Source organism: Ambystoma mexicanum, chromosome 9 (assembly GCF_040938575.1).
Source record: "Ambystoma mexicanum isolate Mex_15411 chromosome 9, UKY_AmexF1_1, whole genome shotgun sequence".
Classification (NCBI taxonomy): Eukaryota; Metazoa; Chordata; class Amphibia; order Caudata; family Ambystomatidae; genus Ambystoma; species Ambystoma mexicanum.
In genome coordinates, this window is record NC_090931.1 from 1,204,350,389 (window position 1) to 1,204,368,494 (window position 18,106).

The following is an 18,106-nucleotide window of genomic DNA, read 5'->3' on the forward strand; positions in this document are numbered from 1 at the left end:
CCACAGCACCAAATGTTGCAGCATAATAACTTGAACGTGGGTCAAGACACCCAACATTCCAGTACTGAGCTGCTTGCACGGGGAAGCTATTGCCTCCTGTTTTTTTTTGTCAGAATCTTGGGGTTTGGAGGCAGAAAAGAGTTGGCTGTTCTAGTTGGTTGTGCAGAGGTTTTTCTTATTATTCTGTCCCTGAGGTATGGGGGGGCAGCATTGTTCAGGCATTTGAATGTTAGTGTGACAATTTTCAAGGTGATCCTATCGTTAATTTTTAGCCATTTGTAGTTTCTACGTGCATTTGAAATGTGCTCTCTGACTGGGAGGTTCAAGGCCGGTCTGAGCACGTTGTTTTGTAAGGTTTGGAGTTTATTGATGATGTATTTGTTAGCGCCTGCATAAAGTGCATTGCAGTAATCCAGTTTTGAGAGGATCAGTGTATTGGCTAGGATAATGCAGCTAGCTGGTGAGAGGAAGGGTCTGCATGCTTTAATAAGTTTACCAGTATAGGCAGTGGATGAGGCCAGAGAGTTCACTTGTTTCCTTAAGGACAAGATGGAGTCCAGGTAGAAACCAAGGGTCTTCACCTCTTTGGCGACAGGGATTATATTGCCGTCGATATTGAAAGAGCTGTCATTGGCGTCGAGTTTTTTTAAGTTGTTAGGTGAGCCTAGAATAAGGATTTCTGCTTTTTCATCATTCAGGCAGAGGCCATGGGTTGCCATCCATGCCTGAATGAGGGTGTACATTTCATTTACTAAAACTGTATCCGTAACGAAATTGCCGAAAGGGGGATGAGGATCTGGATGTCGTCTGCATAATTTGTGTAGGTGACACCCAGTCTGTCCAATTTGTCGAAAAGAGGTTTAGTAAAGATATTGTACATCGTTGGCGAGACACAAGAGCCTTGTGGGACTCCACATGTTGTCTGGATAGGGTCTGCAGAGTATAAGGTTGAGAAGACTTACATACTTCTATTGTCGAGAAAGGATTGAACCCAGGCTAGAGCTTCACTTGAGAAGTGGGCGGCTGACGCTAGGTGTTTGCAAAGTACTGCATGGTACACTAGGTCAAAGGCCGCCGACAGATCAAGGAGGAGTAGTATAGCTGTGTTACCTTTGGCATTAAGCTCGTCAATTTGGGCTTTGAGATCTATAGGTGCGGTCTCAGTGCCGTGCTGAGGTCTGAAGCCAGATTGACGAGTGCTAAGGAGTTGGTTAGTCTTCAGGTATTTGTGGATTTGGAGATAGCCCACTCTGTCAATTATCATCAGGAGGAAGGGGACAGTGGTGATCGGCCTATAGTTAGTGGTTACAGAGGGGTCCAGGGTTTGTTTTTTTAGCAGGGGGAGAACCCATGACTCTTTTAAGCTACTTGGGACTGTGCTAGATGAGAAGGAGGCATTGATAACTTTGGTGACAAATGGGTCTAGGTCTCTGGCGGCATTCTTAATTATCTGGGCCGGGCAGTAATCGCCTTTGCAGTTTGAAGGTTTTAGTGAGGCAATGATTTTTTCAGTTTCATGAGTAGAAACTTTAGCGAATTTGAAGGGTGTTAAGCTAGGATTGGGAGTGGTCGTGGGTGTGGGCATAATGTGAGTTTCGCTGAGAGGGAGTGAGGCTTTTTTTAAGGTAATTTTAGATTGTAATGTTTTCACTTTATTTGCGAGGGCGTTTTGGATATTGGTACACCGTTGCTTGTCTTTGGGTCCGTTATCAGGTGGTGGTATGGGAGATTTAAGTTCTCGCAGGATTGCAAATAATTCCTTTGTATTGGAACATGCGTTGGAGATTCTGTCGTTATAGACGTCTTTTTTAGCTTGAATGATTGTTTTCTTATAATTAGTAGAACATAGTTTGAGTTTAAGTTTGTTTTCAGCTGTAGGGGTGTGTCGCCATACAGTTTCGAGCTTCCTGTTTCCAATCTCATTTCTTTTAGGTGGGGGGTGAACCAAGTGTTGAGGTGGGATTGTTGTTTACTTTTACAGTTCTTCAGTGGGGCAACGGTGTCCATGGCCTTGGCCATGGTGTCGTTGTATATTTGGACCATGGTATCTGGGTCAGAATCTGTTGGCAGGGCATTGATGGTTGGGAGGAGCAGGGGTAAGATATTGTCAGGTGTGATATTTTTTCTGGATCTAGTGGGTACCGATGGTGCCATTATTTTTTCAGTCCTGAGCATATTGTTGAATGTTAGGTAGAAGTTAATGAGGAAGTGGTCAGTCCACGGTTGGGTTGTAATTTTGGTGATAGTAGTGGGGCAGTTGGAGGTGGCTACCCAGTCTAATATTCTCCCTTTGTCATGGGTGGGGGTGAGGCCTTTTTGGGTGAGTCCGTGTTCTTCAAGCATGGTGGCAATAGCTTGCGCTTGTTTGTCATCTGGGTCATTGAGACCTAAGTTAAGATCACCAAGGATCATTGTCTGGGATGACTTTTTTGTGTTGCTCACTAAGAGGCTGGACAGTTCCTCTTCGAATAGGCCTAGAGGCCCTGGTGGCTTGTAAAAGAGATAGATAGTTAGGGTTTGGCATGGGGATATCGGTAACACAATGCTTGTGTTATGATTGTAATGTTAATGAGACTTAAGTGTCATTCTTATAAACATGCCCACTTCAAAATTTGTAAATACAGATGTTTAATAACATTGATGATTGGAAGAAAACATATCACTCTCTCCGATGTCTATTCATTATGTGTTTATCCACTTGTACATATCAGAAAAGAATGCTCTCATCAAGATACACGAAAGAAAGTTTAGGATCTGTTTTTACCTTGTTATTTATGTTCTATCTAGAATTGCTTTGCTCTGTGAGCTGAACTGGTGAACCAGTACAGACAAAACAGGCACATCATGGCCCGTCACTGTTAAAACTAACTATGACTGGGGGCGTGGCCAACTGCGAGATGCGGTAGACGTGCGCCTGAAGAGCTCCCGCTGCCGCGGCTAATATCCTGACTCGAACGCCCGCTTACCAGCACCTTCCGACCCCAGAATACACCCACCAGTGCAGGACATCCTGGGGCACACTTGTGTCCAAAATCAGCCCATAATGCACCTGGGCTGAAAAACGAGGAGCGAGTGACGGCGGGGCCGAAACAACGCACCAAGCACCCAAGATGGCTGCTGGAGTCATGGGCGCGATTTGAGTGGACATCGGAGCGGCCCCGACACCAGCAGCCTGACTCCATTGAGCGGAGCCAAGGCACCAGAGGTGAGCGAGGACCCAGGAAAGGAAATTGCCAGGGCGGATGCCGACCTGCATCGGTGGCAGAGACCCAGGCAGCCTGCGCCGAAGGAGTGGCAGAGGAGGGGAGCGGAGGTGGAGACCAGCAGTAACCCGGACCTGCGGAGTTTGAGTCCCGGGCCGCCCATCCGGGCATGAGGAGACAGGAGAGATCTGGCCAAGCACCGCTGCAGCGTCCCGTGAGCGGCAGAGTCTGCCCCCACCGGTGAGTGCCCGCGCGGACATTGCACGCAGGGCTGGGCTTCCCCGCTCCAGGGCACACAACAACAAAAGGAGGACTCGAACGCGAAACCTGATCCCAGCCCCCGGCTGCCGTGCCCACGTGCGCTGGAGGCACAGCCCACCCGTGGGCACATCGACCTCCAGGGGAACCAACAGGAGCCATCAGGAGCTCCCAACCACCCGTGTACATCGCTGGTAATGGAGGCCACAGTAATATCAGGGCCCCCTGACCCCCAAATAAGGCAGCCTCAACATTACTGGGAGGTCACTGAAAACTAGGGGTGAGCAAGGACACAACTGTGCAGAAAACCCACGGAGGGGCCATCTCCCTCCAGTTGGAACTACGGCCACCGAACCAAGCAGCAGACGGTGGGGTGACCCACTGCCATGTGGGGCGAATCACTGGGGGCAGAACTCTCTACAACCCCCCCTGCCTCACTCAAGTGGACACTGGGCTTCCAAAAGGGAAGCGGAGTGGGAATTCAACGCACACAACCCGGTTAAGTGCGTGAAACCTCCCTGTGCGACCAATCAACGCCTGCAGAGTGGACAGACCACCACAGCCGCAAACACGTATCTGGCACCAGGGCCTAGGGCGTACCATCGCTCGCCGCCCTGCAATAAAGGAAGCACTACTTTGTTAGATCTCTTCCCCACTCCGCCGTGGAACGAGGCAGCTTCCTAACCCTGCCATCGTGCCACCAACTGCATACCAAACTGGGCAATAAGCCTGGGCAGACAACCCCTCGAGCAACCGGACAAGGCTCTGGATACAAAAGCACGCCCGCAGGGCCTAGCAGCAAGCATGGGGAAGGACAAAACTAAGAGGCCCACTGTGCAAAACTGGATTGACTAGTATACGATACCCTCATCACAATCCCTCGAACCTCAACCGTCGCCTTCTGAAGAGGTGGACCCTGCACCCGTGTTCTCCCTGAGAGACATCATGGCAGCGATAGCGGACTCCCGCTCATCAATGGAGCAGAAGGTGGATGGAATAAGCTTGGATGGATCCCTCCTCCGACACAACTTGCAGAAGCTATCAGCACGAACTGGAGAGGCGGAACAACGAATCTCCAACACAGAAGACGGGCTACATGCTGTGCAACAACAACTCCAAGGAGTCTCAGCCAAACTCAAGATCCTGGAGGCTAGAGTCGAAGAGGGTAGATCCAGGTGCAATTACATTCGAATCCTTGGCATTCCTGAGAAAGCTGAAGGCCCTTGTATGGAGCTCTTCCTGAAGCAGTGGCTGATGGACCTGTTCTACCAGAAATCCTTTTCTAAATTCTTTTCTATAGAAAGGGCACACCGAATGCCCACAGGCAGACCCGTGCCCGGCGCTCCCCCACGAACGGTGATAGCAAAGCTGTTAAACTATCGGTACCGCGACGTGCTGTTGCACCTTGCAAGAACCAAAGGCACGATCACCTTCAATAGCTCTAAGATAACCTTCTTTCCAGACTACACGAGGGAGGTGCAGAAGGTGAGGCAATCCTTTGAAAAGCTTAAAAGACAACTTCAAGCGCTAGAAGTCAAATATGGCCTGCTCTTTCCTGCTCAATTGAAAATTTATCATAAAGGCACAACGGTCCATATTAACGATCCTAAGAAAGCCTGGCAGTGGGCGGAGCAGCACATTGAGGGCGACTGGTCGACACCTCGGACCAACAGGAGCAGAAACCCCAGATCACCAGCGGACCAGCGTCCGATGCCGGATCAGCCACCCTCACCGAACCGGCCGGCGGAAAATGGGGACTGACCTCGGTTGGTTCCCCAACGAAGAACCAGACCCCACAGGCAGGTGCAGAACTGAAACTGTGAAATGTATTGAGCTATGCCACAGAGACTTTCGTAAGGCTTTCACACCTTTTATAATGCGACTAGCGGAGGCGTACCACCATCACACTTGGGGAAAAGTTACAGCCCCCCCAATTTCTTTAGTTTAATTTGATCAAGTGTCTGTTAAATTGACACCCTACCTCTTTTGAGTGTCAGCGATTTTGGGGCTACAGGTACTTTGTGTTGGGTTGGAGTATGGGGAGGGGGAGGGAAGGGAAAGTTGTGAAGAGTTTTTTGTTACCCTGGGAGCAGCGCACCCTTGCAAGCTCCAGGGTTTGTTATGGTTCATGGCAAGACGAGGCCGCAGTTTGTCCAGAGAGCAAAACGATCACCACTTAAGGCAGGCACCACAATACATCACCATAAACGGGGACACCTTCCCCGCAAGACACCCGCCCAACCCTCTAACTAAATTACTAGATGGCACCCATACAATCCCAGTCGACTCCGACTGAACACCTCAAATGCCTCAAGGTGCTCACATGGAATGTAAACGGGATGGGCTCTGTGATTAAAAGGCAACTGATCAAGCAAGTACTCAGTAGACACTCCCCCGACATGGCCCTGCTATCTAAAACGCACCTAGCGGGAGCGAATTGCTCCCTCTTCCAACGCACCAATTATAGGGCTGCCTTCCATGCGGGATACACAAAAATGGATCTAGGGGTACTCTCATTCTCATACATAAACGCATCCCTTTTGCCCTCCAAGGCTTGGAACAGGACCCCTGGGGTCGCTACGTGCTAATCCTGGGAACGATGTGGAACGAGAGGGTCACTTTTGTCTCTATATACTCCCCGCCCGGACTGGGGCAGGAGCTGTTGGATGAACTGACTGCCCTCATAGGCAAACACCAACTGGATAAGTGGTTTCTGGGGGGTGATTTTAATGATGTCATGTGCAACACCACTGACCGTACCCATCTCAGACAGCGCAACCCGGATACTCCCACGAGGCTGTTTAACTTTGTGTCTACCTTGGGTCTTTGTGACGTGTGGCGAGAGTTGCACCCGGATACTAGGGGGTACTCCTTTCATTCCGGAGCCCACGGCTCCCTCTCTAGGATCAACTATCACTTTCTCCCGCACACAGATCTTTTCAGAGCACTGTCAGCTGACCTACTCCCCCGGGGCATCTTGGACCACTCACCCCTACTTGTGGAAATCCGCATACAGGGCGCGTCTCCCCCTAGAATGTGGAAACTAAACAATTACTACCTGGGTTTCCCAGAGCTCATAGACCACCTTGCTGAAGTCTCCACCGAGTACTTCGAGCTTAACGACAATGGAGAACAGCACCCGGTAGTGGTTTGGGAAGCCTACAAGGCCGTCTTGCAAGGCGCACTAATCTCCTGGGTGATGAACAAACGGAAGGAGAAACTCCAAGACATAGCGAAGGCGGAGGGAGAACTGACCCAAAGGAAGAATGAACACATCCTTGCCCCATCCCCTCAGACCCAACCGTCCCTCAAACGAGCCACAGAGCACCTCTGAAACGTATTACTAGACAATGCTAAACAAGCCCACTGGGACTCCAAAGCAAGAATTTACGAGCATGGGGACAAGGCCGGCAGAATGCTAGCTTGGTTGGAAAGAAGAGATGAGGGACAACGCTGTGTCTGGGAGATTATCACCCCACAGGGTGAAAGGTGCCAGTCGGACGCAGAGATAGCGGAGGCCTTTGACCAATTCTATGAGGCACTATACCAGGCCCCAACCTCGACGCTGGACCCAACCCGCCTAAATGACATACTACTCCCAACTCTGTCAGCACAGCATAGGGCAAGTCTGGACTCTGATCTTTCGGAGACCGAGGTAGCCGAAGCACTAGCACAATTGCAGACCCAGTCGAAACCTGGCAGAAGCTGGGCCGGGACACCATAACGCCCTCCCTCCATAAAATGCTACTGAACGCCCGGGAACAAGGCACCCTCCCGCCGGACCTGTGTAAGGCTACCATCGTGATTATCCCTAAACCTGACAAGCCCCAGGAAAAATGTGCCTCCTACAGGCCAATCTCATTAATCAATGGTGAAGCCAAGGTCCTCGCTAAGCTCCTAGCCAACAGGCTACAACCAGTTGCTGACACTCTGATAAACCCGGACCAGTGTGGCTTTATGCCACACAAATCAACCCGAATGAATCTGCGTCGGCTCCACTTGGCACTAGAACTGGCTCCTATCATTGACAGCCCTCTTGCCCTTCTGGCAATCGACTTTGAGAAGGCCTTTGACTTTGTCCGATGGGATAGCCTTAGAGAGATTATGGAACGTATGGGGTTTGGTGAAGGGTTCCTGGGATGGGTGAAGCTGCTGTATACAAACATCCAGGCGGAAGTCAGGGTGAACGGGTGGACTTCTCGTTCATTCCACTTGGGCAGGGGCACGCGACAGGGGCGTGCCCACACCCCCTTCTCTTCGCTCTCGTGATTGAGCCACTGGCCATATGGCTCCGCCAGAGTACATCCTGGACGGGATTTAGATGGCCAGAGGGACACGAAGATCGAATCTCCCTATATGCAGATGACCTCCTGGTATATATGGGAGAACCCGCCCGGACTTGCCCCATAGTGACTCAGATACTCGTCCAGTACGGGGAATTTAGTGGCCTAAGGATCTTCGCGGTGAAGGGAGGAGGACAGACTAACCCATGGGAATGCCCATACCGTACGGAGCAGCTTGGCTTCCGATACCTCGGGATCTGGATAACAACAAATCTTACCAGCTATACCACGCATAATCTCCAAACAATCATTGACCGGTTCTCCAATGACGTCCACCACTGGAAGATTCTCCCCCTGACACTCAGGGGCAGAGCCGCACTTTTTAAAATGATGGCCCTTCCGCGATTCCTCTACGTCCTTCAGAACGCCCCATTGCAGATCCCGAAATCTGAATTTCGACCGGGTGGAGACCCTTCTCAGTGAGCTTCTATGGGGTGGAGGTCAACCACGTATTGCCCTGACTACACTTCAGAGGTCGGTCTGGGAGGGGGGATAGGAGTGCCCAACCTTCAGACCTTTTACTGGGCCTCACAACTTGTGGTGGTCAATGACCTACTGCATGGGGACCGGGAACTACCCCATATTAGAGCCGACATGGGGGCCTTGCATGACACTGATCCACTACACTTATTGTATCAAGCCCCCCCCAAGACCCTCCCCGCCAACAACGAAGGCACATATCACCACCATTTGGAGAAACGTACACACGTTTGTGGGGTGGGGGAACAAAATACTGGCGGCGCAACCCCTATGGCAAAACGCCAACCTGAGGGAAATTGTGAAATTTGAGCCATGGCCATGCTGGGTGAGGGCCGGGATTCTGAAAGTGGGGATGTCGCAAAAAGACGGGAATCTGCCCCCGTTTGAGGACCTGCAGCGCAAATTTCAACTCCCAGACACTGAGAGGTACCACCACATGCAAATGTCCCATGCCCTGAGAATCCACATACCGACAGATGACAGATGACAATATCCCGATTTACACACCTATAGAATGCAACATATTGCCTGAATATATCCCCACCAAATGCACATCCATCCTCTATAACGCCATCACATCCTTTGCTACTCCTGAACTGACCAGTTTAAAGGCCAAATGGGAAAGGGATGTAGGGGATATCTACCCAGAGGACTGGATCTGGGTACTAATGCACCCTCGGGAGGCGGCCATCTCCTCTAGACTCAGACTGGTGCAACTCAAAATACTGCACAGAGTGTACTACCCTAGAACTGCACTGTTTGGTTGGAAAAGGGCAACAAACCCGAACTGTCTCAGATGTGGGGAGGAGGAGGGAACCTTCTTTCACATACTGTGGTCATGCCCCCGCATCAAATCTTCTGGGATGCCTGCTGCCGGGAACTGGCCAAGGTACTCTCTAGCACAATAGAACTGGACCTGAAGGTGCTAATCCTGGGTGCACCGGGAGATAGCGATTTCAACAAATGGGAAGAACTGTTACTGCACACAGCTGCCCTGATGAAATGCAACCTCGCACAAAAATGGGGCGTCCCGGAGCCTCCGACACTGGAGCAATGAGCACTGGACATGGACACATGTGCTATGATCGAACGACGGATATACAACGCAAGAGGCTGTCCCAACAAAGCTTCTAAAATATGGGGGAAGTGGGAGGAGGGAGGACCCTGATGTATACGGACACTGGTGATGTAACTCTGTACACATGCAAAATGGGTCACGGTCGGGATCTACGTGAATGGTGATACAAGATCTAATCCTACTGTCTGACTGGTCGAGCCGGACTCAATTGCTCTAGCTGCCTTTTTTCTTTTGTTTTTGGTTGTTTTGTTCATGTTATAACTATTTATTAAAAACTAACTATGACTGGCTCTCTGAGTACCCTTCACCTTGACGGATTGACATCATCGGCATGTTCATTGCCCTCTCCACACTTTGATTAAACATGCACCATCTTTTTGGTCATCCTCTTCCTTGATCATTCCAGACATTCGTGTTAAGATCACATCCTACAGTTGCACATTTCTTTTTTAATTATCTCTACAATACAGGTGGAATTATCCGTCAGCTTCACTGTTAGGCATCAGGCAACCTTATGTCTTTGCTCCCCTTGGACTAGCCGAAATTATTCAATATTCAATATAAGACCTATCTCGATCTTTTCTCTTTTGTGTATCTTTTCCATACTATTTTTAATTACCTAAGTAATAGGGGTTCCCCTCATATTGAAACCCGCTTTAGGTATTTAATGTACATGTTATCCCCCCAATATGGCTGATCTTTCATTCTTCATCTCATAATCCCCTTTCCATCTCGAGCTTTGCGCACTATTTAACTACTTCTAAAGATGGCGCGTGTCATTTCCATGGTTGCAGTGGAAGACGCGGAGCTTCTGAATAGACCCTGTGAACCGCAGCCCCCTGCGCTTCAGGTGCACACGTGCATGTATACTCCTTTCGGTCAGTAGGGACTCCCTACAAATTATTATATTTTGAGCCGCTCTACTCTTTTCTTTTTCTAGTCTATGTGACTCGAAGACACGCGTCCTTGCGTCCTCGTGTCTGATTGTTACCGCAGAACATGTATTGATTCAAACGGCATTCGCCGCCTCTTCGTGTATATCACACAGAATATATATACAGGTAACTTTCTGACCACTCTTCATTAATGTTGCTTGGTAGTTTCAGATCGAAATTAGCCTACAACTACTAGTCCATTCTTGTCTTACTCTTAATTTTCCTTTATTCTTAACTTACAGACTTGGTGAGTTAGGGTTGTCGCCAGCTGCGGATACTAGACTGAAACTCTAGATATCCATTTATTATTTGGATCCTGCTCCCCTATTTTTGCCATCTCTACTTTCTACACTCATATGCATGAACACTAGGTATGTTGTCCTGATAAAGTGAATGCACTTTATTACTTTATGTTATCTATGTTCCTCTAGTTACATGTCCTTTTCTTTGTTTCGTTCTCCTCTAAGGGTACCTTTTCCCTCAATTTTTCGAATTCATGAATGACCGCTTTCCGAATCAATGAACCTATTTCCAGATGTTTAAGGGTTCTCCAGCTATTTTTCCTTCACTTTCTTTTAACTACGTGAATGTGATCACTCATCCTTAAAGGTAACTATTTATACCATTACTCCGTCTTGTTCTTTACTTACAAAATAGAATTATCGTGATCAGACAGTAATATTCCAGATGAATCTTAGTCAAGCCCATGGGGTGGTGAATACTCAGTGGCGACTTATATCCCTTAGTAGCCAATTATGATATGCAGTGACAAAAAAGGTACAGAACCATATTTCATTGATCATGTACACAAATACTTGTGTGACCTGAAATATAGGAGAAGAGAAAGATACTATATGTCATAGCTTTATAGGATCACTCAATCTGAGAATAAACAGCATAGGCATTAGACATAAAAGTTGAATATGTGGAATAAGTTTTGTAAAGATTAGTCCTTGTATTACATGTTTTTGAACCAATGTTTTCTTTTTGTCTGAAGAGTCCAATTCTGGCCATATGAAGAAGAGGAAAGCATCCTCGAAACGCGTCGCCGACTTAATCGGACTCTTGGTGTCGACTATTGATGCTTCGTTGTTTCTTCTTTTGTAAATGATGTTCCAAAATTTGAACTACATTGTTCTGATAAAAATACCTTTGGTTCTATACAACTGTGTTTGCTTAACTTTGTTATTAGTTCAATTTATGTTTATGTTCTTACTCTTTGTTTAAATGACAGTATTAGATTTTTCCAAGCATTTGAAAGTATGCAGGGGATTCCTAGGCTGAATCCTCTTCCTCTTCATTGTTTAGTGTAGGGGTTCTGTGCCATGACCCCAGTTCCTCGCCCGCACCTAAAGCCTTAAAACTCATATCTGAAACTCTCAATAACTCTTTATAAATTAAGGTGTGCACCTCTGTCCAACCTTTGCGGATTCGATATGCTGTCAATAGCCATGGCAGGAGTGGATATCTGGCATTACCTCTAAGGATATGGGTGAGGCATTAGTCAATGCATGCATGCTTTTTGGGTGAATAGTCAGATATAGGGACGTTGTTTATCCATGACTGGGTCAATGGAGCATGGGTGTGGGGTGTAGAATATAATGTGATTGTACAATATTTGTGGCTGTGTGTTGTGCATTGTTGCTGCTGCTCCACTGTTATCACCCTGTCCCTTGTGGAAAGGACAACCGTGGTGTGCTTACCGAGGTGTCATGTAATTTGCCTCCTCTATATCCATGTGGGCAGGAGGGAACTGTTCAGTAGTAAAATCAAGTTGTGTGCAAAGCCTGATAACCTTGCAAAGTAGTATGTTTATGTCAGCATCACATGTCATTTGCACATTCAGTGTATGCTGCTGATTCCTTTTCCTGCAAATTTGCTCTGTGGAATGCGGAGAAGGGGGGGGGGGGGCAGGGTGGTGCTAATGGTACATGTATGCAGTCTGAAGCATCAATTATATTTGGAAATTTCAGAAACACCATGCAAGTGTCCTTTCATGCATTTATGGTCTGATGGGTTGTTGGAAGAAACATGTGTGCTGCTGCAAGGTGAGGCAAGACAGCCACCACCTGCATCTATTTTCTTGAACATTTCGGCTCGACCATGCAATTCAGCATGCCAGCAGTGTGCTGATAGCTACTTGTTGCAAGATAATGTAATAAAGCTGCTACCTTGAGTGAAGGGGGATAGAAATGTGTATTTTAATTTCGCTCTCAAAGTCACTCTGAATAATCTGAAGTACATGGGTTATGGTTGCCATGTGCAGAAGATAGCTTTTCAGGAATATTGTTTTCTGCCGGTACCCATGGGGTTACTCTGACCCTTTGCCACCTCTACGTCCTTATTGTGCCATCTGCTGCATAATTGATGATTTCCTCTGGGCATCAAATCGGATATTGTACTGTAAGCATGTACTATAAGCATCTAGCAATCACAAACTGCATGCTGTCTGTTGGAAAGTGCAGTCTAAACTTCAGGGATGTGACTTCTGCTCTGAAATTGAGATTGCTCTATTCCCATGGTACCTCCACATTGATGCCAACATATTGATGCCTCATGAAAATGACACAGAAAGCATCACAACACAGGGACGAGTTCCCTGCACTTTTCCAGCTTGTACCTTCTTGATAGAGTGGGATATGGGGTAGAAACATGCCTGGCTGTTTTCCTGCTCTGAGGACCACGTGACAGCAGCCATGCCTGTATCTTAAACATTAGGCAGGGAGGCTTGAATCCCCATGGATCACCCTGGATCCCGGCCTTCTCGCCTGCTATGTAAACCAGTATGATGAATCCAGAGGGATGCATAGGAAAGCCTGACACAACGCACATACATGCTGGCAGTCATTAATGCTTATTTCCCTATCATGCTAAAAAAGGCATGAGAATAGCTCTGATTTCCGTGCCTATTTACTGCCCTGAGTGGCCTTAATCAAAATGCCCCTCAGTGGACCACGAAAGTGGTCAAGGATTTTGGCTTTTCCAGGGCATTATACAGCATTACAGGGCACTCTTAAATGAGTCACTTGGTGTGCCAACCCAGCACCCATTCTGTTACAAACTCCACATTGTTTTTAAAACGTTTCTTCAAGATTACAATCAAACTTATTGTGAGATGTTTATGCATCTACATGTTTAATTGTGCATGCCTGCAAACAACATCAAATCTGGTTCATCAAAGTGTTATTATAGAGTTAATGCGCAACCCTGGTTAATAAAGTGCTGTTTAAAAAATGAGCACAGGGGTTTAGGGGGTTGCTAAGGGGGCTATAGCCCCAGGTCTTTTGGTTGTAGTCCCGGATAGAAGCTCAGGGGTTACAACCAGAAGTCTAGCTAGCCCCGAGTCCGGACAGTCCAAACATCAGTGTAGCCCCAGATCTTTTCCAGACCTAGCAACACCCCTGCTTCTGTCAGAGCTCACTGCTCCCGAAGGCACTGTTCCCTCTGTGGCTGAAGCAACTGAGAGGTAGGAGGGGAGAGATCCATGGGGAAAGAGGGGCCGCGGACAAGAGCAGTTTTACTCAGTTTTCCTTGGCAGATTGTTTTTTTGTGTGTGCATGTCCCATTTTATGAAACATGTGTAACCCTCCTGCTAATTGGACGTCTAGTCCCGATTTCGGCTCCACACATTCGCTCACCCGTGTCGTCCTAGGCAGCTCATGTTTGGAACCGGTGTTGTGATTCATTCAGCCTGCTTGCAGCGGCCATCTGTTGTACAGAGAAAAAACAAAATAAAGCTGCGGTATCCCTCTCGTAGCGAGACATGCTTTCAAGTTACTGGACCTGCGGTTTCAGAGGGTATTTTCTGGTATCCAAGTTTATTATCCTCTCTCTTGTCGGAGAAAGAAATAAAAAAAACCTACCACCAGCCTCATATGGGGTCATATTCCCATGTTGCTATTTTTTCTCACCCTTGCATTCATTCATTTGCTGCATTGGACTTGCCCATTTAGACATTGGACCGACATCTCAGGATGATGTGGGGGCAAAGTTCCTCTCAAGCAAAGGGAGGTGAGAGATTGCTAAACTGTACGCGGAGAGGCGGAAAACTGAACTCTGCCACCGCTTATGCTTTCCAGGCCTTACCCTAGGCAACTGGTAGGGTTTTGCTCCTATGGCACAAAGTGGCATTGCAAGCATAATATTGCTACTTCCATGTCCTCTGGGCACTTGTTATATACTCTTTGCCATTGTAGGCATATATCCTTTGGGTTTGCGCCTGCCCATGTTCCTTTGAGCTGTTAACGGTGTGTGGGTTGCCCGTGGTCTTGTGGTGATTTTTGCCCTGTGTGTGACTTTGTGCATGTGTGTTAGACTGCAGCTACCATAATGAATATTTCATTTCTCATTCTATCTACATATTGTTGGGGACATCGGAAAGTACATGATTCAGCTTAAACTCTGCCCTCACACTGATGTATTACTCATTGTATTGGAAAGCGTTAATATAGCATCCGCAATGGGGGAACTGTTGTGTCCAATTGTGTAGGCCTGGTGGGGTTTGTAATAGCTGAAAGAACCTGCCTGCTATAAGATATATGTTAATGTATGTAGAATGGTGTTAAAATACAGTACTATATTCATCTTTCAAGCATTTGGACACATGGTCATTCTAACAAAACATGAACTGTAATGTCACTCATGATGCTGTGGGAAGATCAAAGTGCATGTTTCCTTTTGTGGCAAGTGTGTTGATGTAATGCTGCTATAATTCTTTATGTTCAGTGCTGGTCTAAACGACACCCTGTCTCAGGGTTGACAAAGCCATTGGATGTATCTTGCCTTTATTCTTTCCAGGGAGAGCATATACAGTGTTTTCTTTCTTTATAGGGGGTGCTGTGATATTTTCTGTCCACAGGTAAGGGGTGTTGGAAGCTAGCCCTGCTATTCGCTACAGTGGAGACAGTTATGACCTATCAATAGGCCGCAGTGTACTGCCCCTCTCCCCTGATTTCCAAACAAGTGCATGTTGCACAGTAAGGGGTGTGCCCATTCCCATTTTACCTACAGGTTGCTGCTCAATCATACATTACCACAGTGTGGTGAACGTTGATTGTGCGGACAGCACATAAACGACTACATTTTGTTAGGTGATCACCTATAATTCATCAGCTGTAAAAAATAAATGGAATTTTGAAGTGTGTTAGCCATAGAACTTTTGATATTTAAGGGGCTGTCTTGCCCAGAGTCATGAGTTCTCCTTTCCGCTTCACTTCTCCATCAGGAACAAGCAGCTAATATAAGCAAATGGGCAGCTATTGGACATTGCACTGATCAAGGAATGATTATGTATCCTGTCTAATATGGTGAAACTGATCTCCAGGTATGTTGCCAGTGCTCCACTGGGCTGAATGTTGCTGCTGTGCTTGGGAGTACTTTGGGTAAGGCTTTTTATCGTGTAAGGGTTAATTATGTGCATCTGTGATGGATTTAGACATTCTCCTGACCCTCATTTCTGCCTGCATTTTCGTGCCAGTAATTACCTGTGGTGAGCCATGTATTATTTATCACAGTAATCAGTCAAATACTGCATCTGGTATTGGCCACACTCTCAGCATCTGGTATTGTATGGGTGCCGGAAGGTATTGTTACTGCATTCATTATTTTCAGAAGCTGTATGTCCAGTATTGTCACTCGTGGTGACTGACCCGTACGTGCACACTGTATTGCCTCTAAGCTGTATGCATGTGCAATTGCCCAGCTTTCTACTGGGTGCTTACCAGAGAAACGGCAGCTGCACACACAAACAAATACCACCTTCTCAAGCCTTCATATGCACAGACCACAGTGTGTACCTGCCATTTCCTTCCTCTGTTAAGAAAGCTAAATTATACTAACTTCTATTAATATCCTGCTATATATAGCCCTTTTTACTTTGTATCCACTATATGCGGGCAACAATATAAACCTATTTAATTTGCCCTCTGATGATTTTGGATAGGCATATGTCCTGCTTTGCCTCTTCTATATTGGCATTGCTTATGTTACCCTTCAATGGCAGAGCGACATTGCAACATCATTTTCTAAATCTGCAAACGATTATATGTATGGCCATCTTCGTAGCAGCACTCTTAATTTGCTTTAGGGCAAAGGATCTTCCGAAATCTATTATGCGTTCCAGGCGATCTGCATATTTCCATGTTTTCAGAGTTGCACCGGACATAGACAGTAATGAATGCTATGGTAACTTAAATATTTCCTCTGAATCAAGGTTTCAATGAGTATTTGCATAACTTTACCCAAAACATTGGGAGAAAATAGGGAATGCGAGGGTTTAAAGGGGGAATACGAGAACATTCCTCACAGGTGAACCACCAAGAAGCCACTTTCCAAATCCACGTTAATGTTTCAGCAAAGAGTGAAGGACAACTGCTGGTGGTTTGTATTGAAGGACATCAACCTCAAGTAACAGTAAAGGGAACTGTACATGCTGTTCTTTTATGTTCTTGGTTGCAGTGACTTTTCAAATAAACATGCATTCTGTTCTTAAAAGCTCTAACATCTGCTCCATCTTGTTTAACTGTTAACAGTGATTTGCAGAATGAGGACCCCTAGATACATGGTAAGATAATACAGGTCATGTTATGTTAAGTTATATGGCATTTGAATAGCACCTACTCCCATTGGTATGGCCTCAAATAGTTGTGGTGATGAACGCCCTTCAGAAGACTGTATGAGATGTGAGAGGTGAAGAAAGGATTTCTGATATCCATCTGTGCGTTTTTTGCCAGTACAAAGGTGGGTAGGGTGGCTAGCTACCTTTAGTTATTAAAGGAGAGTTCCGGGACTTTTTTTTTATTGTCCCTACGGTTCGGCCATGTGTTTTTAAGCATAACTCGGTAGATCGTGGAAAACTTTCCTATGGACCTTACCCGACTTTTCGTCCATTAACGCACTCGAAATCAGCCGCCATTTTATGATAATCCTATCACTTGCCGCATCGCCCTGGCTCACCTGCTTTTGCGGCACTAAATCAAATCCCCCGCCCCCGAGGCTGACATCAGCAGACGCGTACCGCCCATTTCCCAACGCCAAAGCACGTTTCGTGTCAACAATCGCTGCGCCTCAGCTAATGAAGTGTCGCCATGGAAACGGCAGGACGCCTCTTTCCTCAATAAGTATAAACACACCGTTTCACAACACACAGCAGCAGATTTTCGATTCCATTACTCTCGCTGTGTTACTTTGAGTATTCTGTGACTCGTTTCTGTGCTCTGGTCAGCTACCTTCGTTGATTGTAGCCCGTGTGAACAGATACCAGTACCACCGCTATAAATTATTTTACTTTCTTTACCACACAATGGCTACAATAATGCCGTATATGTACGAGCCCGAGTACACCGAGGAAGAACTACTGGAAAGGCAAGCACGCGAAAACGATGGGGATTCGGACGGCAGTTGGGAGGACCAGTCAACGGATGAAGAGCCTGGACCATGTCGCATGGACGGCGTCTCCACCTGGTGCACGTGCAATCGTTGCGAGCTAATGCCAACTGAGGAGGAGAACTGCTGCTGCCGTGAAAATTCCGGGTGCTTGGCCTACATTTCGGAAGGCGAGCCAAGTCCGCAATGCATCACCGAGCTGCCAGAGTTCAGGGAAGCCTGCCTCTCACGGACAGTGTTGAGGATGATGATGGTGCTTATGCACGAACTTTGCGGCACTGTTCGTCCGCGTAATCCGAGTAACGAGTAAGTATACTCTGGTTGTGATGTCAGTGATGCCACTACTATTTCATGGTCGTCTCCCACATATAAAACTACATCTACATATCATTCGAATGCATGTAAATTGGTTCCATGTTGTGCATT